This window comes from Acinonyx jubatus, chromosome E2, assembly GCF_027475565.1.
Source record: "Acinonyx jubatus isolate Ajub_Pintada_27869175 chromosome E2, VMU_Ajub_asm_v1.0, whole genome shotgun sequence".
Classification (NCBI taxonomy): Eukaryota; Metazoa; Chordata; class Mammalia; order Carnivora; family Felidae; genus Acinonyx; species Acinonyx jubatus.
Genome location: NC_069396.1, coordinates 56364141 through 56386925, shown reverse-complemented (window position 1 = coordinate 56386925; position 22785 = coordinate 56364141). Strand labels below are relative to the sequence as shown.

General features: G+C 44.7%; 1 protein-coding gene across 3 annotated transcripts in view; it reads left to right on the top strand.

Annotated features, from left to right (window-relative positions):
• The first annotated feature begins 7758 nt into the window (after nucleotides 1–7758).
• LOC106980912 (KRAB domain-containing protein 5-like) overlaps nucleotides 7759–22785 on the top strand; it is a 223954-nt gene continuing 208927 nt past the window's right edge. The window contains exons 1-2 of one of the 3 annotated variants that reach the window (XM_053210702.1): nucleotides 7759–8263; nucleotides 18860–18952. The gene's annotated coding sequence lies outside the window, so the exon portion shown is untranslated. The remainder of the gene's footprint in view (nucleotides 8264–18859; nucleotides 18953–22785) is intronic. The other 2 variants (XM_053210703.1, XM_027037273.2) reach the window with 2 other exon arrangements.

Here is a 22785-nt window from a genome sequence, read left to right as displayed (position 1 = left end):
TCAAGGAATAACCTCAGACACTTTCCCTTGGCTCCTTAGTCACCTATGAACACCTTTTTGGTGGGAAGGAGCAAGTGTCCTATTTCTTCGGAGCTGAGTGACTCAGTCTCTCACGCCAACTAACAACCTAGAAATTGTCCCAAAGCCTGGGTAAAGAGAGCTGGCAGTTACAGTGAAAGCCAGTTTAAATCCCAAGCCAGTTAAAGAGGGTAGCAACCCCAAGCGGTTGTCTAGGTTCCCAGGTTCTAGCGTGGGAAACTGAGGACTGAGACCCGATGCGTGCTCCCAGGGCCCACCACTCCCCCTTTGGGTTCCCAAGGGGACTGCACGCTATGGCGTGTCAGAGCAGGCCCAAGTAATTCAGAGCAGAGTGGGCAGCAGTAAGAACAGGTTCCCAGACCAGTTCTTCCAGTTCCCTTCTTCCCTGGAGAATAGACACATTAAAGCACGGAGACAGAAATTACATCGGCATTAAATCGACTCTCTTTCCCAAAGGAGGAATTTACCAGCCCCCCCCCCCCAAAAGCCACACTGTGCCGCGAAGACTCAATTTTGGGGTATCGCCGTTCCTCAGACTGTCCCTTCGTGGTCGCCACGATGATGCAGGTAGGCTGGGTCCGAGGACCCGCGAAGGGGTCCCGCAGCACCAGCCAGAAGGATGTCTGGCTAAGCACAGATTAGAAATCAAACCCAAGCCAGAAGGAGGTGAGACCAGAGTTTATTGAAGGTACGGAGAGAGCAGGAACAGACGGTATCTATAAGACTCAGAAAGGAAAGGAGAGAGAGAGAGAGAGAGAGAGAGAGAGAGAGAGAGAGAGAGAGAGAGAGAGTCTGTCTTACCTTTGCTTGGGGCCTGGGAATTTTTTTGAGGATTGTGGTCTGGTTTACATGTCCTCTTTGGCATCTGGGAACTGGTTAGAACAAACACAAGGGCACAGATGTCTAGCTTTGGCTGTCTCGAATATGCACGTGATGACTTCCTCTGGTCATTCTACCTGGTCCTTCCTTAGGTGTTATCCATTGTGCTGCAGGACTCCAAAGAAGTCATTAGCTCCTTGCCCCCTACAAGGAGGACGTACACTATTTGCGTTATGAGGCATGCGTAAACTTGGGGGTGCAGGTCCTGGCAAAAATAGAATCAGGAAAAGGAGCAAAAAGCAGATTTTTATGGAGTCCTTCAGGTTTCCTATCTGAGCACTACTTTTTCTATGTCATTCACCAGAACTCTGTCCTGTGGCCACTCTAAACAAAAATATATGCCTATACCACGAGTGGACACATTAGAACATCACTGGTACTCTTTCGTAGCATCTGACACAATGGCCATCACCCATTGCCCTGTAACAAACTTGTTACAAAGAGACCCTGTGATTTAGAATATGCTTTACCCAGATGCACGAGAATTTCATCATGTATGCAAATAATGGCTTATTTTTTTGGAGTGGGCAGGAAGAGCCATAGAACACTGCAATTATGTTATGATCTTATGGTAAAAATTATCGGTGTGGAGGAATAATATTCTTTTACCATTCATAATTATGCTAGCTGGTCAATAGATTTATTGTCTCTTTGACCATAAATCTGTGAGAAATAGATATGATAAAGAAAACTTGGGGGCACCTGGGTGGCTCAGTGGTTTAAGCGTCCGACTTCGGCTCAGGTCATGGTGTCGCAGTACGTGAGTTCGAGCGCCACATCAGGTTCTGTGCTGACAGCTCAGAGCCTAGGGCCTACTTCAATTCTGTGTCTCCTTCTCTCTCTGCCCCTCCCCCACTTGTGCCCTGTCTCCCTCTGTCTCTCAAAAATAAATAAATGTAAAAAAAAGAAAACTAATGTCTGGGCCTTCAGTTAGTAAGGGAATTCTCTAGAGAATTTGGGCTGGAGAAGTAGATTAGTGAGAAGTAACAAGATTTGTTTATACAGACTTCTCAGCTCTAAATTCTTTACCCCTGGTGATAAGAATGTCTCTATCTCTTGGAACTGGGAGGGCACCTTTCCCAAAGGAGACTGATTTCTTGCTTTCTGGAGACTGATGTTGGGTGGGGCGGGGGGGGGGGGGGTTCAGAATGTTGTTTTTGCATTTGCTGTTTCATATATCACTTTTAATTCAAAACAGTATGCCAAAGGAGTACATTTTAGGGCACCCTTGTCCCTTACACAAAGTTAGGAAGACAGACACCTCTTAGGCAGGAAGATCAGAAGCCTTGAGAACTCTCCCTCCAGGCCCCACTCAGATGCCTTCTCTTCTGAAGCTTTGTCTAGGCCTGGCCCCACCCTCATCTCTCCCCTCACTGAACAGATTAGAGGAGGTGAGAGTTTTGGTTTGCAGTTCGTCCTGCATTATAAGCAGCAAGAGTTAGGGGTCCCCAGCAAGAGAAAGGGGAGTCTTTTTTTTTTTTTAAGTCCCCAGCTATTTTCTGTGATCTGTGCCTCACAGGCTCTACTTGGTCTAGCATACTTCGTGCAAAACTTCCTAGGCGGTGTCAGAATTACAGAGCAATGCAAAAACCTTGGTAGTTGAGGATTTTAAGGGAACAAAGGGAAGACAGAAAGTATCAGTCTCTAGCCTTACCATATCAGAGACGATAAATCAGTGGCACATATTTCCAGTGCTGTTTGAAAAGTAAGCAAGGACCTGTATTCCTTTCCTGAGATAAGGGGCCCGAGGCCCCGTTCACTTTGCACTGGGTCTGCAAGCATACTCACTCAGCTCATCACCCCTTCCCCTGGTCTGAGGGTTACCTGGGCTTCATTATAATGTTAAAGTCTCCGCCCTAGGAGACCAGGCTTCAGGAACCTAACATAGGATGCACGTATAGGCATGTTTTCTAAGCATACTTGTGCAACCTCTGCCTGCCTTTACATGGCATGACACAACTCCTCATTCTTACTATTTATCCTAACCCTGAGTAAAAGGAACCCACTCACCCCTGCCCAGGGAGTCACTGCGTTGGGAGTTACTCCCAGTGATCTTTTTATTTGCTGCAAATAAAGTTTCCTCTGTGTGACAACTCCCCCTGGTGTAGGCTGTACTCTACTTGTGACTCACCCAGGAGCAAACTCCCCTTCATTTGGTTATAACAGCTCGGTTGTAGGTGCTCTACCAATACATGAGAGCAAAGAACTGTATGTTTTGGTGCCTAAATTTGTCTTTATTAGATTCCGTGCTTTGAGAGCCTACCCATTCACCACCCTGTTTCCTCTTTCTGAACATCCTATAGTTTCTCAAGTCTTAGTTTTTTTTTTTAATTTTTTAATGTTTATTTATTTTTGAGAGAGAGAGAGAGTGTGTGTGAGAGAGAGAGAGAGAGAGAGCGAGAGAGAAAGAGAGAGAGAGAAAGGGCCAGAGAGAGAGGAAGACACAGAATCTGAAGCAGGCTCCAGTCTCTGAGCTATCAGCATAGAGCCCGATGCAGGGCTCCAACCCACGAACTGCCAGATCGTGACCTAAGCCGAAGTCGGACACTTAACTGACTGAGCCACCCAGGCGCCCCTCAAGTCTTAGTTTTAAATTATTATTATTATTATTTTTTAATGTTTTATTTATTTTTGAGAGAGAGAGAGAGAGAGACCACGAGTCGGGGAGGAGCAGAGAGAGAGGGAGACACAGAATCCGAAACAGGCTCTGGGCTCTGAGCTCACAACGGGGCTCTGAGCCTGACGCGGGTCTCGAACTCACAAACTGTGAGATCATGACCTGAGCCGAAGCTGGACACTCAACCAACTGCGCCACCCAGGCGCCCCTAAAATTATTTTTAAAAATATTTATTTTTGGGGCGCCCGACTTCAGCCAGGTCACGATCTCGCGGTCCGTGAGTTCGAGCCCCGCGTTGGGCTCTGGGCTGATGGCTCAGATCCTGGAGCCTGTTTCCGATTCTGTGTCTCCCTCTCTCTCTGCCCCTACCCCGTTCATGCTCTGTCTCTCTCTGTCCCAAAAATAAATAAACGTTGAAAAAAAAAATTTTAAAAAAAATTTATTTTTGGGCACCTGGGTGGCTCAGTTGGTTGAGTGCCTGACTTTGGCTCAGGTCATGATCTCTCAGTCTGTGAGTTCGAGCCCTGTGTTGGGCTCTATGCTCTCAGCTCAGAGCCTGGAGCCTGCTCGGAAACTGTGTCTCTCTCTCTCTCTGCCCCTCCCCTGCTCATGCTCTGTCTCTCTCTCAAAAATAAATAAACTTTAAAAGAAACTTAAAAAATAATAAAATATTTATTTATTTTTGAGGGAGAAGGGGCAGAGAGACAGGGGGATAGTGGATCCAAAGCAGGCTCTGTGCTGACAGCAGGATGCCTAAGGCAGGGCTGGAACTCATGAACTGCAACAGCATGATCTGAGTCAGAGTCGGATGCTTAACCAACTGAGCCACCCAGGCGCCCCATTACTCAAGTTTTAAGACATGAATACAAATATACATTGTGAAATGATTATCACAATCAAGCTAATGAACATACCCTTCACCTCATATAGCTAACATTTGTGTGTATGTGTGGTGAGAACACTTAAGATGTTCTCTCCTAGTGAATTTCAAGTGTACAATACACTATTAATTATGGCCACAATGATGTGTATTAGACTTGTAACTGACCTATTTAGCGTGGCTCCTACCTCAGGAAATGGACAGGTAAGCCTGCCATGCAGGTGCACTGCCATGGCCAAGTGCTCTGTTCCAGGAAATCCCTACAGGGCTGGACAAATGTAAAGGGTAGCTCCTGGCTGGGTTTGCCAACAGTGTTGCTGAAATAACTCCCATCACCTCCTCACAAGAGAAGTTAATAACTCAAGAGACAAGGGATTGGGCAAAGAGAAAGGGAGAAATTTATTTGTGGGGGGGGGGAAGAGGCAGATGCAAGCCTTAACAACTGGCCTCTCTGCTAACAGGATGGACACCTAGTGTTTTATAGGGAGAGGGTCAGGGGGGCACTTGCGTGAGAATGGGCAGGGAGCACATGGTCATGCGTGGGGGCTGGTATGTGCTCAGCGCCTGATCACGAGCAGCACAGGGGAGGAAGTCTTGTAGGCATTCTGTTGCCATCAGGGCTTTTCTGCCCCAGCCATTGGAATGTCCCGGTCATTTCAAAACATCTTCATCAGTGCCTTAAAGACTGTGCTATAAGAACAATGGGCTTCAGTTGGAGCACGAGTGAAATGGTCTTGTCTATTTTATGGTTGTATTAAACATTTTTTTTAATGTTTTTTAAAATTTATTTTTGAGAGAGAGAGAGAGAACAAGCAGGGGAGGGGCAGAGAAAGAGGGGGACACAGAATTCAAAGCAGGCTCCAGGCTGTGAGCACAGAGCCCCACACAGGGCTCAAACTCACAAGTTGTGATATCATGGCCTGTGCCAAAGTCGGACGCTTAACGACCTGAGCCACCCAGGCACCCCTATTTCTGGTGTTGCCTGTTGGGGTCTGCAATTGAGTTAGAGGGCTGGCTAGCTGAGCTCCAATAATTATTTATCCTGCCTGAGTACCATTTGATTAGCATCTCAATATTTCTTCTGCCCTCAGCGCCTGATAACAAACATGCTAATCTTCACATTTATGATTTTAACTTTTTATGGGTTCCACATATACATACAGAATTGTTTTTTCCTGTGTGTGGCTTATTTAATTTAGCAAAGTGTCCTCTGGATACATCCTGTTGCTGCAAATGGAAATATTTCTTTCACTTTTGAGGCTGAACACACACACACACAACTTCAGAAGTATATTCAGGAGTATATATATATATATATATATATGCACACAAAATACTGTTTTTATTCATTGGAGGAGAGAATATGTGATGTCAAAATAAATCATTTTGTGGGGTGCCTGGGTGGCTCAGTCTGTTGAGCATCTGACTCTTGGTTTCGGCTCAGGTCATGATCTCACAGTTTGTTGAGTTCAAGCCCCACATCAGGTTCTGTGCTGACAGTGCAGAGCCTGCTTGGAATTCTCTCTCTTTGCCCCTCTGTCGCTCACTCTTTCTCTCTCTCTCAAGATAAATAAATAAACTTAAAAAAATAAAGGAATTAAAAAAATCACTTTGCATGTGGATTTTTTTGAGCTGAAGGCAATTAGGACCCAGCAGGCTCAGGTAATGTGATTTTGCCTCTAAGTTAACTGCTAGAAAGAAATTAGATAGGGGACCTCAACCAGGAAGAGAGCTAATACCAGAGATAATTTTTTTATCAGCAAGATTGGCCTGCCTGGTGTGGAAAACCTTTGCTAACATTTGCTCTTTCCTTTTTACTGTGAATTTATTAACCCCTTTTTGAAATTCTAAATCCCACCCCCCCCCCCATTTCTTACGTCAGAATGGCCAATAGGTATCATTTGCTTGTCCTTGAGCCTCCTATCTTTGAGGTTTCTGTAATGAAGAAATTAAATTTGTTTTTCTCCTGTGATTAATCTTTCTTTCTTTTTTACTTTTTCTTTTTTTTTTGAGTAGGCTCCACACTCAGCATGGAGCCCAACATGGGGCTTGAACTCATGACCCTGAGGTCAAGACCTGAGCTGAGATCAAGAGTTAGAGGCTTAACTGACTGAGCCACTCAGGCGCCCTTAATCTGTCTTATGTCAGTTTAATTATTAGACCAGCCAAAGAATCTAGAAGGAAGAGAAAAGTTTTCCTCTTCTACACATTCATCCCAATCAGCAGGACAACTGTAGCGAGACCATTTCATATTTTACAGTGGGAAACCACTTACTATTTTCTAGAATGCCTAGCATAAAGAAAAAAAAAATGACAACACCAAATTCCAGTGAAAACGTCGAGGAATTAGAGTTCTCATATCCTGCTAACGGGAGTGGAAGAGCTACATTCAACTCTGGAAAGCTGCTTGGCAGTTACTTATGAAAATAAACATTTCCCTACCGAAGGGGAGCATTTGGTCACCCGAACACATGCGCCTCTTCCGTTAAGAATTATTTTAGGCTGGTTATTTTAAAGAAACAGACAAAGGAAAAAGTCTGAAATCCGAAGTTCTGGTTTCCTTTTGTAAGAGGCATTTGCATTTATAAAGGAAAGCTCTATTTGTAAGGATGCCTCCCTCTGTAGCCCAGAGAGGGAGAATGTGCAAATCTCCAGAAACTGATCAATGGAGAAAGCATGGATTGAAAGCTGGACAACAACCGTAGGCTTGATCCTCGTGCTCTGCCTGGTCATCTCCCCAAATGCTTCCCAGTAGGATCACGCGTGGGGTTCCCCAAAGCATTACTGCTGCTGCCCACCCCCTCAGATTCCGTCACTCCGTCACTTGGTGTGGGTGGAAACAAGTGTTGTGTTAATGAAGCACTCTCCACGATTCTAAGTGAGGCCAGAGTTAAGCACGAGAGCTTCCCATCATTTTGTGGGAGTTGAGTGCAGGCTTTGGCTCAAGAAGAGGTAACAGGGTCTCCTCTCCATGAGTCGGGGAGGGCCGGTCAGGTCCCTACCGCACGCGTTCCTGCGCTGCAGAACTTGGGGGCCTCTGTAGGAAATGAGGCCCCTTGGAAGTCGCCGGGTGGTCTCTGGGGCCTCTCTCCAGCCCAGCCCCTCCCAAATAGATTGCTGAAGGGTCCCAAGAAAGAATTCAGGGACACATACAGCACAGCAAATGAGTGACACAAACAGGACAGCTTACTGAAACAAAGTACACTCTCAAGATGTGAGAGTAAGAGATCCCCGGGGGGGGGGGGAGGGGGGAGAGAGCTGGGGGCCCTGGGCTTTGGGTTTCCAAGGGTGATTGACAGTTGTTAACTAGGGGGTGGGCTATTTATTACTTGGGGTGGGAATTTCTTGCAAGCAGGGTTTCCGCGCCTTTTCTTCCTTATTTGGTCAGGCGTTTCCTGTCATGGCACCCGCCATCTTGGGCCTGTCTGGTTCGAGCTGGCTTCTCGTGGAGAGCGGCCCGCGTGGGCATCCGCCTCCCCTGCCAGGGGGCCACGCTCCCCTCCCCTCCCCTCCCCTGCAGGGAGCCCGTCGGAACAGACTCAGGGCCTACTGTGGCACCCAGAGGAGGAGAAAGGCAGGGGGTGCTCTCCCAGTAGGAGCTCAGGGAGTTTCTGAAACAGCTCAGGACACAAAGGACCAGGAAGTGGGGCCTCTTCTGCATTTCGGCGTCCTGCCTGCAGGCGAGCGGTTTGCTGCCGCCGCCGAGACGCCCTTCCGGTGCCTCTGAAGGCATTTTCTCCCGGCGCAGCTGCGACTTCTCCGCCAGTGCCTTCGGAGAAAGAGATCTGGAGGACGAGGAGAGGAAAAAAAACCCAAAAAACAAACAAGAAGGAATGGCTGGGTCCCAGGTAAGCCGTGCGGCCCACGTCAGAAGCCGTGTCATCTCTTTGTCCCGAAATTCCGTGCAAGGAGAAGTCGCCAAGGTCGGGGGCGCCTGGGTGGCCCAGTCGGTGGAGCTTTCTGGATTCTGGATTCCGGCTCAGGCCCCGGCCCCGGGGGGGTCGTGGGTTGGAGCCCCCTCCCCCCGCGTCCGGCCGCGGCTGAGCGTGGAGCCTGCTTGAGACTCTCTCGCTCTCCCCCTCCGCCCCTTCCTCGCGCGCGCGCACGCGTGGACGCGCTCGCTCTCAATTAAAAAAATTTTTTTTTTTTTTTTTTTGCAAATGTTGATTACGCTAGTTCTCCCGTTCCTGCCTTGTGAGCGTTTTCACCTATTTTTAGGAAGCTTTTTAAAAAGGATACTGACATTTTGCGCTTTAGAAAACCCTCCTCGGTTCCAGCGCCCTCTTTCCCTTCCCTCCAGCCCGGCTTCCAGCAGGACGTGAACAATTGTCACTCGGAACTGCTGTCTTGCGTGTATCGAAAATGTCCCCTCTGACCGATCCACAGGGAATTGCAAAGTTTTCTGTTGCGGAGGGGGCCGAGTCCTGGGAGATCGGGCAAGGGGAACATTTCACCGTTAGGTCCCATTTGGATGCTTTAACGGCTCTGGGTAGACCAGGATTAGGAAAATGCGGTTAAATAAGCAGAATGGATAAGTTTCCCGGAATAACTCGGAAAGTTCTGGAAAAGAGATAGTCTTCCCTGTTTAGAATGTGAAAGAAAGATGCTCTATTTAAAATACACGATTACGTTACAGGCCGTGGGAGCTCCGTGTGGCTGTAATTTGTATAAATCCCACTGTTTTCTAGTAATTAGATTCATATTCTGATTTACTTTTGGGGGGAACGAGAACACAGCGGTGATCATGTGTCCTTCCGTGTGCCTTAGGCACTGGTACTGGTTTGCTTCATTATGGCTGATGTTAATTAACTTCTTTTCCTTGGCTCATTGCTCTGTGACCGGGTCCTCCTCTACAGCATCGATATTTTCCATTATATCGTTCGTAAGGAGGTTCGGTGGAGTTACTGAAAGGTGCAGAAGCCTTCACGTTTAAACTGCAAACTCTTTTCTTCTTGTAGTTTCTGTTGGAAAATGAAGACTCTCACTTTTGTGAGAGTTGGAGACACTTCTGGCACCGTGTTTCTAAATAATTCAGGCCATTGTCCTGCAAGTTCCCGTTTTATTACATTTTACTCTGCACTCACGTCTCAGACACGCTCTCCTTGTATTTTCAGAAAAAAAGAATCACATTAATTGATTTATGTTTTAGCGCCATAAACTTCTAAAACCTAATATAGCATAAATGATTATTGAAACATTTTTTAATGAAATTCTAGACTCAAAAGCATTAGCTGTTTTTTTTCCAAATTTTTATTCAAATTCTAGGAAGTTTTTATACATATACATGTGTGTGTGTGTATATATATGTATATATGTGATATAGCTGTTTTCTTTATAGCGTTCTGTGTGTTTTCATAGTGTGATTAAAAGACATCATCCACACATGGGTTTATAAGTTTTACGCCATTGGAAATGTTTCTTAATTTAAGTTACCAGGACAGTTTTGTACTGTCACTTTTAATGTGTATATAATTACTTTTTACATGTATGGATCCTGTCTCGTTTCCATCACTCTTCTCAGATTTGACACCTTCATGAACATTGCTTTGGAGTCCTCTCTGTATATTGACCTGTGTGTCATTTTAGATCAACTCTAGGGCAGATAACCTGGATTAAAGCCTAATCCCTTCCATGTACTGGATGGTTGACAAAATATTCTCATAAAAAAGGAAGAATAATATGTTCTGTTAGATTATTAATACTTATTTGTGCATTAATTTATGAAAAAATCGTTAGAATGTCATCTAGTAACTGATATTGTTGGGCCATTTTTGCTATTCTAGTAGAACCTGCAATTGCGTTTAAATGCCTTCAGTTCCCAGTCCTCCAATACTGCTTGGAGTTCTACCTCTTTGTTATTAAAAAATGTATCCCTTGGGGCGCCTGGGTGGCTCAGTCGGTTAAGCGTCCGACTTCAGCTCAGGTCACGATCTCGCGGTCCGTGGGTTTGAGCCCCGCGTCGGGCTCTGGGCTGATGGCTCAGAGACTGGAGCCTGTTTCCGATTCTGTGTCTCCCTCTCTCTCTGCCCCTCCCCCATTCATTCTCTGTCTCTCTCCGTCTCAAAAATAAATAAAGGTTAAAAAAAAAATAAAAAAAAAAAATGTATCCCTTAGCCCACAGGCTACTGCCTGGAAAGAAATGGAGATCCCACCCCAGAACTCAACAGAATCTGCATTCAGGAAGATGTCCGTGCATTATTGTGAAATTCATACTCACATTAGAATTTGCTAAGTTACATCTGTAACCCACGAAAACTTTCCAAGAGACACAACGTATACTCTATGATAGAAATACGGTACTCAAAAATGTGTATGTCTGTGTTGATGCCTTCATTTCACAATTTATCTTGGGTAAACACAGTATATATAGTGGTTTTGTGGATCAGACGCCATCCTCTTAACTCAGAGTTTGAGAATACATCAGAGCATATTACTGGCTTAATTATCTTATGGATAAAGCAGGGAACACACGTAAGCCAGAACTAGTTGTCCTTAATATAATCAAAGTAACATGAGTTCACACCAGGTAAGAGTCACAGAGTGACTTTTAACAAAGTTAAAGGCGAACTTTACCTTTACACCAGGTAAAGTTGTGACACAAAGGGAACTTTATTTGCAGCACATAAGGAGATCCTTGGGAATAACTTCTGAAGCCTTGATTTCCCAAGCAAGGCTGAGTGGGTTCCTTTTATTTAGAGTTAGGATGGATGTTCAGAAAGGGGAGCCTTGTCATATTAGGTAGAGGCGGACATAAGGCCGTGCACATTCCATACGGAAACAGGTCTGTACTTTGTATGTTACATCAATGGGGCTTGTGCTCCTTGGGTGGAGATTTAGTATTATAATGAGGTGAAGATAATTGTCAGTCACCCTAAAGTCCGTCTGCAGGTGTGATTTGGAGGTTAAGCTCACGCTGGTGTCGGTGGCCGGGGCACTGGAGCTCTTTGTCAAGGCACTCATTGCTTGAGGTTCGGAAGTTTCCATTTCCATGATGCGAGGCTATGCCCATCAGGTCTCTTGCCCAAATTGAAAGATAAGCAGGAAGGAAGAGCTGAATGAAAATGTGGGATAAGGTTTCGTTGGGGACATGCAGGTGGGCAGTAGGGTCTAGCTGGTGACAAATCCCTCCTCTGGTTTCATTCTGCCCCTCGTTCTCGAGGGGCAATAGCAGAAGGTCCATCCTGGAGCTATACTTCCTGCTGGGCATGGGCATGGCATAAGGATTGGCTGAGGAGCAGAATTTCCCCTCAGCTAGATTTAAAAAAAAATTTTTTTTTTCAAATGTGTATTCAGTTTTGAGAGATGGAGAGAGACAGCATGAGTGGAGGAGGGGCAGACAGAGGGGGAGAACAGATTCCAAAGCAGGCTCCAGGCTCTGAGCTGTCAGCACAGAGCTGACGCAGGGCGTGAACCCACAGACCGCGAGATCAGGACCCAAGTTGGACGCGTAACCGACTGAGCCACCCAGGCGCCCTCCCTCAGCCAGTTTTAGATCTGCTTGTGGGTCCCCAAGCTCATGTAACCTCGTGTTACTACCGTTTGTAACTTTATGGTCTCTGAGCTTGGACACAAATTGTACCAAATTCGATGCAAGTGTGCAAGGTCCAAACAGCGAGAAGAGCAGTATTTTTTGTTAGTTTCCTTTTGCTATGTGATCTTACTGCTGTTTACTAGGGAAGTTATCCCCCAGGGATGGTCCACTGTGTTGATAGCTTTTGGCATCTCTAGGATAATAGTGACAAGAACTCACATTAAGAGAGTGTTCATTGTGACATCAGACCAGAGGAAGAGGGGGCTAGAACATTATTGTGCTATGTATTAACGATAAGCTGTGGTATTTATTACCCCTCATGGAGAGAGTGATTTAATCTGTTAAACGGGCCTGGCAGCAACCAGTAAGGCTGAAGAAATCAGAACAGAACTAGTATCATACAGATAGTGATTATGTTTTTCTTTTCCTTCTCTCTCTCTCTCTTTTTTAATGTTTATTTATTTTTGAGAAAGACAGAGTGCAAGTGGGGAGGCTCAGAGAGAGAGGGAGACACAGAATCTGAAGCAGGCTCCAGGCTCTGAGCTGTCAGCACAGAGCCCGACGCGGGGCTCGAACTCACGGGCCGCGAGATCATGACCTGAGTTGAAGTCGGTCGCCCAACTGACTGAGGCACCCAGGTGCGCCTCTCTCTCTTTCTTTTAATGTTTATTTATTTTTGTGAAACAGAGTGTGAGCGGGGGAGGGGCAGAGAGAGGGGAGACGGAATCCAACACAGGCTCCAGGCTCTGAGCTGTCAGCACAGAGCCTCACGCGGGGCTCGAACCCACAAACCGCAAGATCATGACCTGAGCCGAAGTTGGACGCTCAACCGACTGAGCCACCCAGGCACCCCTTTTGTTGTTGTTTTTAAACACAATTTTAAGTGTATTTCTTTATTTTGAGAGAGACAGAGCACAAGCTGGGGAGGAACAGAGAGAGAGGGAGAGAATCCCAAGCAGGCTTCCCACTGTAAGCACAGATCCCGATGCAGGGCTTGAACCCATGAACTGCGAGACCGTAACATGAGCTGAAACCAAGAGTCAGATGCTCAACAGACTGAGCCACCCAGGCACCCTGAGATTATTATGTTTTAAATTTGAGGACCTTTATCCATTGAGGTTCTCCTTATTTTGAGAGTGTCTCCAGAACAGAAGTTTCAGGTCAGTGAGTTGCTCACAGGAATATTGTCATCTGGTGCTCTGGCTCCCTGGGCCTCTGTGTAGATACTTTTTTTACTCTAATCTGGTGGATTCGAGAAGGTAGGATGCCTTCTAATTTGAAGGAAGAGCATGTGGTTAGTAGTACTGGGTGGGGCGCTGGCCAAGAGTATAGTCAGGGTAAAAATGGGGTGACCCACTTTTCCAAGTTTTTTTTTAAAGTTTATTTTTGAGACAGGGAGAGGGAGAGGGTGAACAGGGAAGGGACAGAGAGAGGAGGAGGGAGAGAATCCCAGTCAGGCTCCTCACTGTCAGTGCAGAGCCTGATGCAGAGCTCGGAGCTCGAACTCACGAAGTATGAGATCATGATCCAAGCCAAAATCAAGAGCCTGACGCTTAACTGACTGAGCCACCCAGGCATCCTTGTTTTTCCATATTTTGAGGTACATCAGTCTCCAGTTTCATTTGAGTGAAGCTTAGTTTCAGTGGGTAGTGGGAGGAAACCTCTCCATCACCTGCTGGGGATTAATTATTTGCTAAATGGCCGGACTTCTGGCTCTGGAGGGGGGGAGGCAGGTGGAGCATTTTGGAAAGTTCTCCCATACGTCATTTCAAATGGGCTGAGCTTTTAGTTTCTTTATTTTATTATTTTTAAGTTTAAATTTTTTTTTAAATGCTTATTTTTGAGAGAGAGAGATAGAGCATGAGCTGGGGCGGGGGGGGGGGGGGGGGAGACAGGATCTGAAAAGGGCTGTGCACTGACCCCAGAGAAAATGGGCAGAGCTTTCAGTTTGCCTGTTGGGGCTGCTCTGATTCTGGTGAGAGCTATTGGAACTAACTTTAACCTGTTTTCCTGTGTTTCCTGATAACGACTTTGCCAGAGTCTTTTTAGGGTTCTGTTAGCCCATTCTGTCTTCCCAGAAGAAGACTGAGAGGTCTCCAGGCAGAGTGTAAACCTCCACTTGATATTTAAGGGCTTGGCTACCTCAGAAATGATTTTTGATATAAACCAAAAAGGTTGTTCTGGATTGACCTTGGCAACCCAAATCAGGGAATTTTCTCCCTTATTAACGCCCTTTCTGGGGCTCCTGGGTGGCTCAGTTGGTTAAGCGTCGGACTCTTGATTTCGGCTCAGGTCATGATATCGTGGTTCGTGAGTTCAAACCCCACGTCTGGCTCTGTGCTGACAGCTCAGAGCCTGGAGCCCGCTTTGGATTCTGTCTCCCTCTCTCTCTGCCCCTCCCCTGCTCATGGTCTGTCTGTCTGTCTCTCTCTCTCTCTCTCAAAAATAAACATTAAAAAAACTTAAATTATTAAGGTCCTTTCTGCCTCACAGAGAAAGGCCTCAATCCATCCAGTGAATGTATCCACAAACACCCAAAGGTATCTGAACCCTCTGGGAGCAATTTGCCTTACACTAAGGTCCCTTCACCAACCCTCCCCAGACATTGCCCTTGGATTTGAGTTTCTCTAACTAAAGGGTGTACCAAAGGTCTGGTTTATCATTGTTTGCCTACAGTAGGCACATTGATTTGTTATTTTCTCGGTGACTTCCTTCATCGTTGGGGTGCTCATAATCTTTAGTAACCATAGGTATAAGGCTTCCTTACCATGGTGGGTTGAGGCAGGTGCACTCTTCAGGGAGTCTACAGCAGTCTTAGGTACCCAGATTCTCCAGTGGTTATTCATCATCCATCCTCTGGCTGGTGGGAACCATCCATAACCCAGCTTTACAGCCTCTTTTATCTCATTGTGGAAGCAGGACGGAGTGAGCTTACATGGTGGTAGAGAGGGAGTTACTGGAAAATGCAGAATCTCCCCAGACTTTGGTGTCCTTTTGGTGCTGCATCTGCAAAATTATTTTCCTCTGTTTCCTCTGAATTTCCTTTTTGAGGACTCGACGATGAACCACTGCCACTTGTTTAGGTGTGTGTATGGCTTCTAGCAGTCTGAGAATTACCTTGCCATATTTAATTTCTGCATGCTTGGTAGTTAGCAGTCTTCCCTCAACAAAAATGTAATCCTACTTGTCATTACCTTTCTTACCAAAAACACATACTACTTTCCTTCCATATAGACTTGCTTTCCTTACCATTTTTAGCAGTCTCAATTACACATATCAGAATTACAAGTTGTTTTTTTTTTAACGTTTATTTATTTTTGAGACAGAGAGAGAACATGAACGGGGGAGGGTCAGAGAGAGAGGGAGACACAGAATCTGAAGCAGGCTCCAGGACCTGAGCTGTTAGCACAGAGCCCGACGCGGGGCTCGAACTCACAGACTGAGATCATGACCTGAGCCGAAGTCGGACGCCTAACTGACTGAGCCACCCAGGTGCCCCCAGAATTTTAACGTTTAGGGGCACCTGGATGGCTCAGTCGGTTGAGCGTCCGACTTCGGCTCAGGTCATGATCTCATGGTTTGTGAGTTCGAGCCCCACATTGAGCTCTGTACTACCCTCTCTCTGCCCCTCCTCCACTCACACTCAGTTTCTCTCAAAAATAAAGTAAAAACATTAAAAAAAAAAGAATTTTAACATTTAGAAACCTGAATTTCTAGTAAAAAATAAGTACTACCCAATTGTGAACTGTCTGTTGCACCAGAATTCTTTAGATTGGCAAATTTATGAACATATGTCATAATTTCTAGAATAGTTTTTTTGATAGAATTATATATATATATGTAAATGTTTATTAATTTCTAAGAGAGAGAGAGAAAGAGAGAGAGAGGCAGAGCATGAACAAGGGAGAGGGGCAGAGAGAGAGGGAGACACAGAATCTGAAGCAGGCTCCAGGCTCCAAGCTGTCAGCACAGAGCCTGATGCAGGGCTCGAACCCATGATCCGTGAGATCATGACCTGAGTCGAAGTCGGATGTTTAACTGATTGAGCTACCCAGGCGCCCCAAGAACCTTTTTTTTTTTTAAATTTTTTTAACATTTATTTATTTTTGAGACAGAGAGAGACAGAGCATGAACAGGGGAGGGTCAGAGAGAGGGAGACACAGAATCTGAAACAGGCTCCAGCCTCTGAGCTGTCAGCACAGAGCTCGACGCGGGGCTTGAACTCATGGACCGCGAGATCATGCCCTGAGCCGAAGTCGGCCGCTTAACCGACTGAGCCACCCAGGCGCCCCCAAGAACCTTTTAATAAAGCATAAAACATGTGTACTTCCAGACCCAAATTTATCTCTAGTTTCTCTCTAATAAAACGAACAGATAAACCTAATGTTTAATAATCAGTGTTTCAGTATTCTGTCTTCTTTGGAAAAGACTTAGATATCCAGTGAGTTCAAACCAATTTATCATTTACTTGAGCAAAACTTCAGAGTGTTAGATTATCAAAGATTTTGTAAGCTAATTAAACATTCACCTATCAGTCTTTTTACTTATTGAACTTATTTACTCGTTAACAATTACCCATGAAAACTATGGGACAGACCGAATTTTAAGTTCTTTTTGGTGACAAATTGTAACAGATACAACGTGAACATGACTAGTAAATTCAGGTAGAACAAAGGTTAATTATCTCTTATTTTCAATGTTGATAACTCCAAAAGATCTGCCTATTTTAATGAAACCAACAAGCTTAAACTTTAGTTTACAAAAAATGATCCCAGATATGTGAATGTGAAAAACATTTGGCATATATGTATCATATGTATGACATTCTAATATATACACACACATACACACACACACACACGCGCGCGCGCATTTGTCTTTTGAACCGGTTAAATAGAGCTCTTACTTGTTCCAAGTGCCCGCTTTCAGTGACCCAGGGAGTTGCTGTCTCCTTTGTCTGGAGCTAGAAGGAAAGGAGGAAGTACTCAGGGTGGAGATTTAATCTGGGAACAAGAAGCCGACCAAACAACCAGGTGGGATGGAGATTTCAGTCTCAGACCTTAGCTCCTTCTCTGCTGGGTCACTCCCATTTTGCAAGGTTGGACCATCTCAAGCCTGTGAATGGCTGGGTCCTGTGATCTTCCGGGGATGTCTAGACTCAACTTGAAGGAGTATTCAGTTTTCCCCGGGTATTCTGAGCGTTATGCCGTCTTGCCCAGACTTTGTGGGACAGCTCTCCCCATTTACCTCTTAAAGCTGTGCCACAGACCTGGTATGGCTTATCCCAACAGAAATCCTTCTGAGTAATAGTACTCAGAATGGCCACTGGATTTCAGGGGCCGTCAGAACACAAGGCTAGCAGTCATAGGCGTGAAGAGTGAGCGCCCCCTCTGTCCCCCAAGGAATCTGCTTCCTGCCACAGTAACTTGAACAGGTTTAGCCAGAGTGACCTTGTGTTGACCACTGCTTCATCTGTTGGGAACCAGGGAAACAGAGACCAGAACCTGAGAAAGACACATGTGGATTGCCAGATTTGTAAGTGAACTAAAGTGAACTTGCTCCTTGGTGAGTCACAGACAGAAACGACACCAAGCAGAGTTGCCAACACAAGGGAAAGTTTATTTGTAGCAAATAAGGAGGTCACAGGGAATAACTTCTAAAGCCAAGACTCTGGAGCAAGAGTGAATGAGTTCCTTTTATTTAGGCTTAGGGTGAATATTTATTTTTCCCTTTTTTTAAAATTCAAATTTTACTTTATTATTACTATTTTTTAAATTTTTATTTATTTTTGAAAGAGAGACAGAGCATGAGTCGGGGAGGGGCAGAGAGAGAGGGAGACACAGAATCTGAAGCAGACTCCAGGCTCTGATCTGTCAGCACAGAGCCTGACGCGGGACTCAAACTGATGAACTGTGAGATCATGACCTGGGCTGAAGTCGGACGCTCAACTGACTGAGCCACCCAGGCGCCCCTATTTCATTATTATTTTTAAAAAAGTATTTATTCTTGGGGTGGCGGGCAGAGAGAGAGGGGGAAAGAGAGAGAATCTCAAGCAGGCTTAGCACTGTCAGTGCAGAGCCTGATGCAGGGCTTGAACTCACCAACCGTGAGATTTATGACCCGAGCTGAAATCAAGAGTCTGATGGTTATGTGACTGAGTCATCCAGGCGCCCCTAAAATTTAAATTTTAGTTAATGTACAGTGCAATATTGCTTCCAGGAGTAGGATTCAGTGATTCATCACTTCCATACAACACCCAGTACTCATCCCACCAAAGTGCCCTCCCCATCACCCATCTAGCCTGCCCCCCACCCACCTCCCTCTGTCAACCCTCAGTTTGTTCTCTATTATTAAGAGTCTCTTGTGGCTTATTGTCCTCTCTTCTCTCCCCTCCCCTTCTCATATGTTCATCTGTTTTCTTTCTTAAATTCCATGAGTGAAATCATATGATATTTGGCTTTGTCTGATTTATCTTTCTTAGCGTAATACATTGTAGCTCCATTCATGTCATTACAAATGGCAAGATGTCGTTCTTTTTGATAGCTAAGTAATATTCCTCTGTGTGTGTGTGTGTGTGTGTGTGTGTGTGTGTGTGTGTGTGTGTGTACACTCATGCACATGCACACACACATGTCACATCTTTATCCATTCATCACTTGATGGACATTTGGGCTTTTTCCATACTTTGGCTACTGCTGATAGTGCTGCTATAAACATCGGGGTTTGTGTGCCCTTTTGTATCTGTATTTTTGTATCCTTTTGATAAGTACCTAGTGCAATTGCTGGATGGTAGTATAGTTCTATTTTTAGATTTTCTAGAATTCTACAGTGTCCTCTTTTCTCTACTGAGCACAGTCGTGGATGGAAAGTTAGAATCTCCAGCAATACTCATATTCCTTTTTCTAATAAACAGATCTTGTGTCAAAGCCAGACCTGGCCATCTTTTTGGAGCAAGAGAAGGAGCTCAGGGATGTGAAGAGAGAGGAGAAGGTAGCCACACACTCAGGTAGGTGGGCATGAATGAAGCAGATGCCAGAGGAAGGGTTCAAATGTCAAGGAGCAAGGTAGACCTTATATTGTGGTTTAGGCAGCTCTCCTTGAATAGAAATAAGTCTGAGAAGGGTAGGTGTATTTCTCTTGCTGTCACAGAGGGACGCTTCCTGTCCAACACTCATCAGGCTCTTATATCCTCTGAGGATTCTCCTTTAGCTCTAGTGATGGTCCATCATGTCCACAGCATGGACAAAAGCCTCCTCGTGGATGGTGAGGGCCTCCATGATCTAAGTGCTTTTCCATTGCTTTTGGAGGCCTGCGGAAATCTGTGCGTATTTCTGAGGGTCTCTATGTTAAGTCATTTCTAAGTTCTGTTTTGCCTCCCGTCAGAAGTGTATGAGGATGTGGGGGCATATGGGGATTTGGTGCAGCAATCCCAGAAACAGTGGAGACAGATTTCACCTGTTTTCTGCTTTTTGATTTCCGGTCTTAGGGAGGCTTTAAACATAACTGTACAAAACTGAGACTGAGGAATTTCTGCAGATAACAAAGCACCTCCCTAAAATGAGAAAATCTAATGCTTTATTTCACTTCACAGTTTCCTTATTCTTTCTGGACTGACAGTAGAAATTGCAACTCAGTGTGTTCCAATTTCTCAATTGTTAAATAATTCAATGTTTCTATTTGTATCCTAGAGTTCCTACATAGGGTAATGCCATACAGGAGCTGGAACACTTAGAACTTAGAGCACATAAAGTGTGCCTGGGTGTCTCAGTCCTGACCCTTGATCTTGGCTCAGGTTGTGATCTTAAGGTTCCTGGGATCGAGCCCTGTGTTGGGCTCTGTGCTGACAGTGTGGAGCCTGCTTGGGATTCTGTCTCTCCCTTTCTGCCTCTTTCTCTCTCTCAAAAAAAAAATAAATAAACTTAAAAAAAAGAAATGAGTTGCATAATTAGTAAAAGTCTCATATTAAAAAAAATGTTTTGTTCACACATGTAATTTATTTCAAGAAAAATTAATCCTCAGGTTTTTCTTCTTTCCTGAGAGTGTGTCTGAATTTAATCCCCCAAGTTTATTTATTTATAGTTTTTTTAAGTTAATTTTGAGAGGGTGTGCATGCACAAGTGGGGGAGGGGCAGAGAGAGAGGGAGAGAGACAATCCCAAGCGCGGTCTACACTGTTAGCACAGAGCTTGACGCGGGGCTCAAACTCCCAAACCATGAGATCATGACCTGAGCCAAAATCAAGAGCCAGATGCTTCACCGACTGAGCCACCCAGGAGCCCCTCATCTCAGTATATTTTAAGACAGTGTGGGTTCAACTCAGCTATTCATCAGCTGTATATCCTTATATAAATAAATAAAATAAAATTATAAATAAATAAAATTAAATAAATAAATAAAATAAAAAATAAGTAAAATAAAAAAATAAATAAATAAAATAAAATTATAAATAACTAAAATAAAATAAATAAATAAAATTATGTATTTGTATAAATATCACCCATTTATACTTTGCCTGTGACTCATCTTGTTTCTTTCCATGGTTGGTGGTCAGTGAATGTTTTATGTCTAAGTGGGTTGTCATAGTAATGGAATTAATTTCCTCAAATACGGTTTTAGGACTAGAACCCAGTGATTCTTCACTTACATATGACACCCAGTGCTCATCCCAACAAGTGTCCTCCTTAATGCCCAACACCAGTTTAACCTGTCCCCCCACCCACCTCCCCTCCAGCAACCCTCAGTTTGTTCTCTAAATTTAAGAGTCTCTTGTGGTTTGTCTCCCTCTCCGTTTTTATCTTATTTTTCCTTCCCTTATGTTCATCCGTTTTGTTTTTTAAATTCCACATATGAGTGAAATCATACGATACTTATCTTTCCCTGACTGACTTATTTTGCTTAGCACAATACACTCTACTTCTATCCACTAAGTGTCGACTCTTGAGCTCAGTTCAGGTCTTGATCTCAGGGTCCTGCTTTCAAGCTCCGCCTTGGGTGTCGTGCTGGGCCTGAATTTCCTTAAAAAAAAAAAAAAAAAAAGAAATTCTGTAGTGGAAATGAAAACAACTTGTGCAACCTTATTACAACACTACAGGTTTCCATCATTGTGCAGATATTTGTATTTAGCAGAGACCTTTATATTCTCATGTGATTTTAGTTCCTGTATAGAATGCTTTTATTTCAGCTAGAAGGACTCCCTTTAATGTTTCTTGTAGGGCAGAGGTGTTTACTTGGGAAAGCCTCCATTGGTTCCAGGCTCTGAGCTGTCCGTACAGAGCCGGATGCAGGGCTTGAACTCATGAACCATGAGATCATGACCTTAGCTGAAGTCGGACGCCCAACCGACTGAGCCACCCAGGCACCCCATTGCTTCATTTTTGAAAAACAGTTTTGCCAGATACAGTATTCTTGGTTGGTATTTTTTGGTCTTTCTGCCCTTGAATATGTTATCCCATGCACTTCTTTTTATAAGGTCTGCTGAGAAAGCTGCTACTAATCTGATAGGAGCTATCTTATACTAGATGAGCTGTTTTTGTCAAGCTGTTTCAAAATTCTCTTCACCTGTGGTTTTTGCTAGGTTAATAATAATGTGTCACTGTGCTCCTGTCCTGACATTATCCTACTTAGAATTCACTGAGCTCCTTGAATTTGTCTCTTTCTTCCCAGGAAGGTGGGAAGTACAAGGCGGTCTTCAGTAGAGCTCTCTGCTCCCTTTCCCTGCCCTCTCCTTCTGCGGTCCCTTCAGTGTGCCTATCAGTCCACTTGTGGGTGTCCCATGAGTCCCTTAGACCCTTCTTCCACGTTTTTCTTTGCTCCTCTTCATAGATAATTTATTAAAAAAATACTTTTTTTTCTTCATAGATCATGTAAAACAAGATGTTTCGAAGATGTCTGCTTCTGCTTGGTCAAGTCTGTGTTGATTCTTTAGTGTGTTTTTTTAAATGTTTATTTATTTTTGAGAGAGAAAGTGAGAGCACAAGCAATGGAGGGGAAGAGAGAGGGGAACAGAGGATCTGAAGCGAGCTCCATGCTGTCAGAGGAGAGCTCAATGTGGAGCTCGAACTTGTGAACTATGAGATCATGACCTGAGCCAACCCTGGATGCTTAACCGTCTGAGCCACCCAGGCGCTCCGTGTTTATTTATTTTTGAGAGAGAGAGACAGACAGACAGACAGAGTGTGAGTGGGGGAGGGGCAGAGAGAGAGGAAGACACAGGATCTGAAGCAGGCTCCGGGCTCTGAGCTGTCAGCACAGAGCCCGATGTGGAGCTCGAACTCATGAACTGTGGGATCATGACCTGAGCTGAAGTCGGATGCTTAACTGACTGAGCCACCCAGGCGCCCCTGAACTTAATGTGTTTTAGTGAATATAACACTGGATGGTTTTTGATGTGTTAACACTGATGTGTAATAAATGATGGGTTATCCCTACGTTGGCCTTAGCCCGCCCCACCTTCATCAAGGCTGCAGGTAACCAGACAGTAACACAAAGTACACTTGAGCCTTGAACGACGTGGGTTTAAACTGTGGGTACCCTTACAGTCAGATTTTTTTTTTACAATACAGTACTGTAAATGTATTTTCTCTTCCTTCTGGTTTTATTTTCATTTTCTTTTCCTGAGCTTCCTTTATAGTAAGAATACCATATATAACATACATGCTATCTTTGATTGTGTATGTTTTCAGTAAGGTTTCTGGTCAAAAGTAGGCCATTAGAAGTTAAGTGTTGGGGAGTCAAAGTTATACATGGTCAGGTGCATAGGGGCTGGGGACCTCAACCCCCTCATGGTTCAAGGGTCACCTGTACTTGTTAATGCAATGGGGTGGCATCACCAGTAATCCCT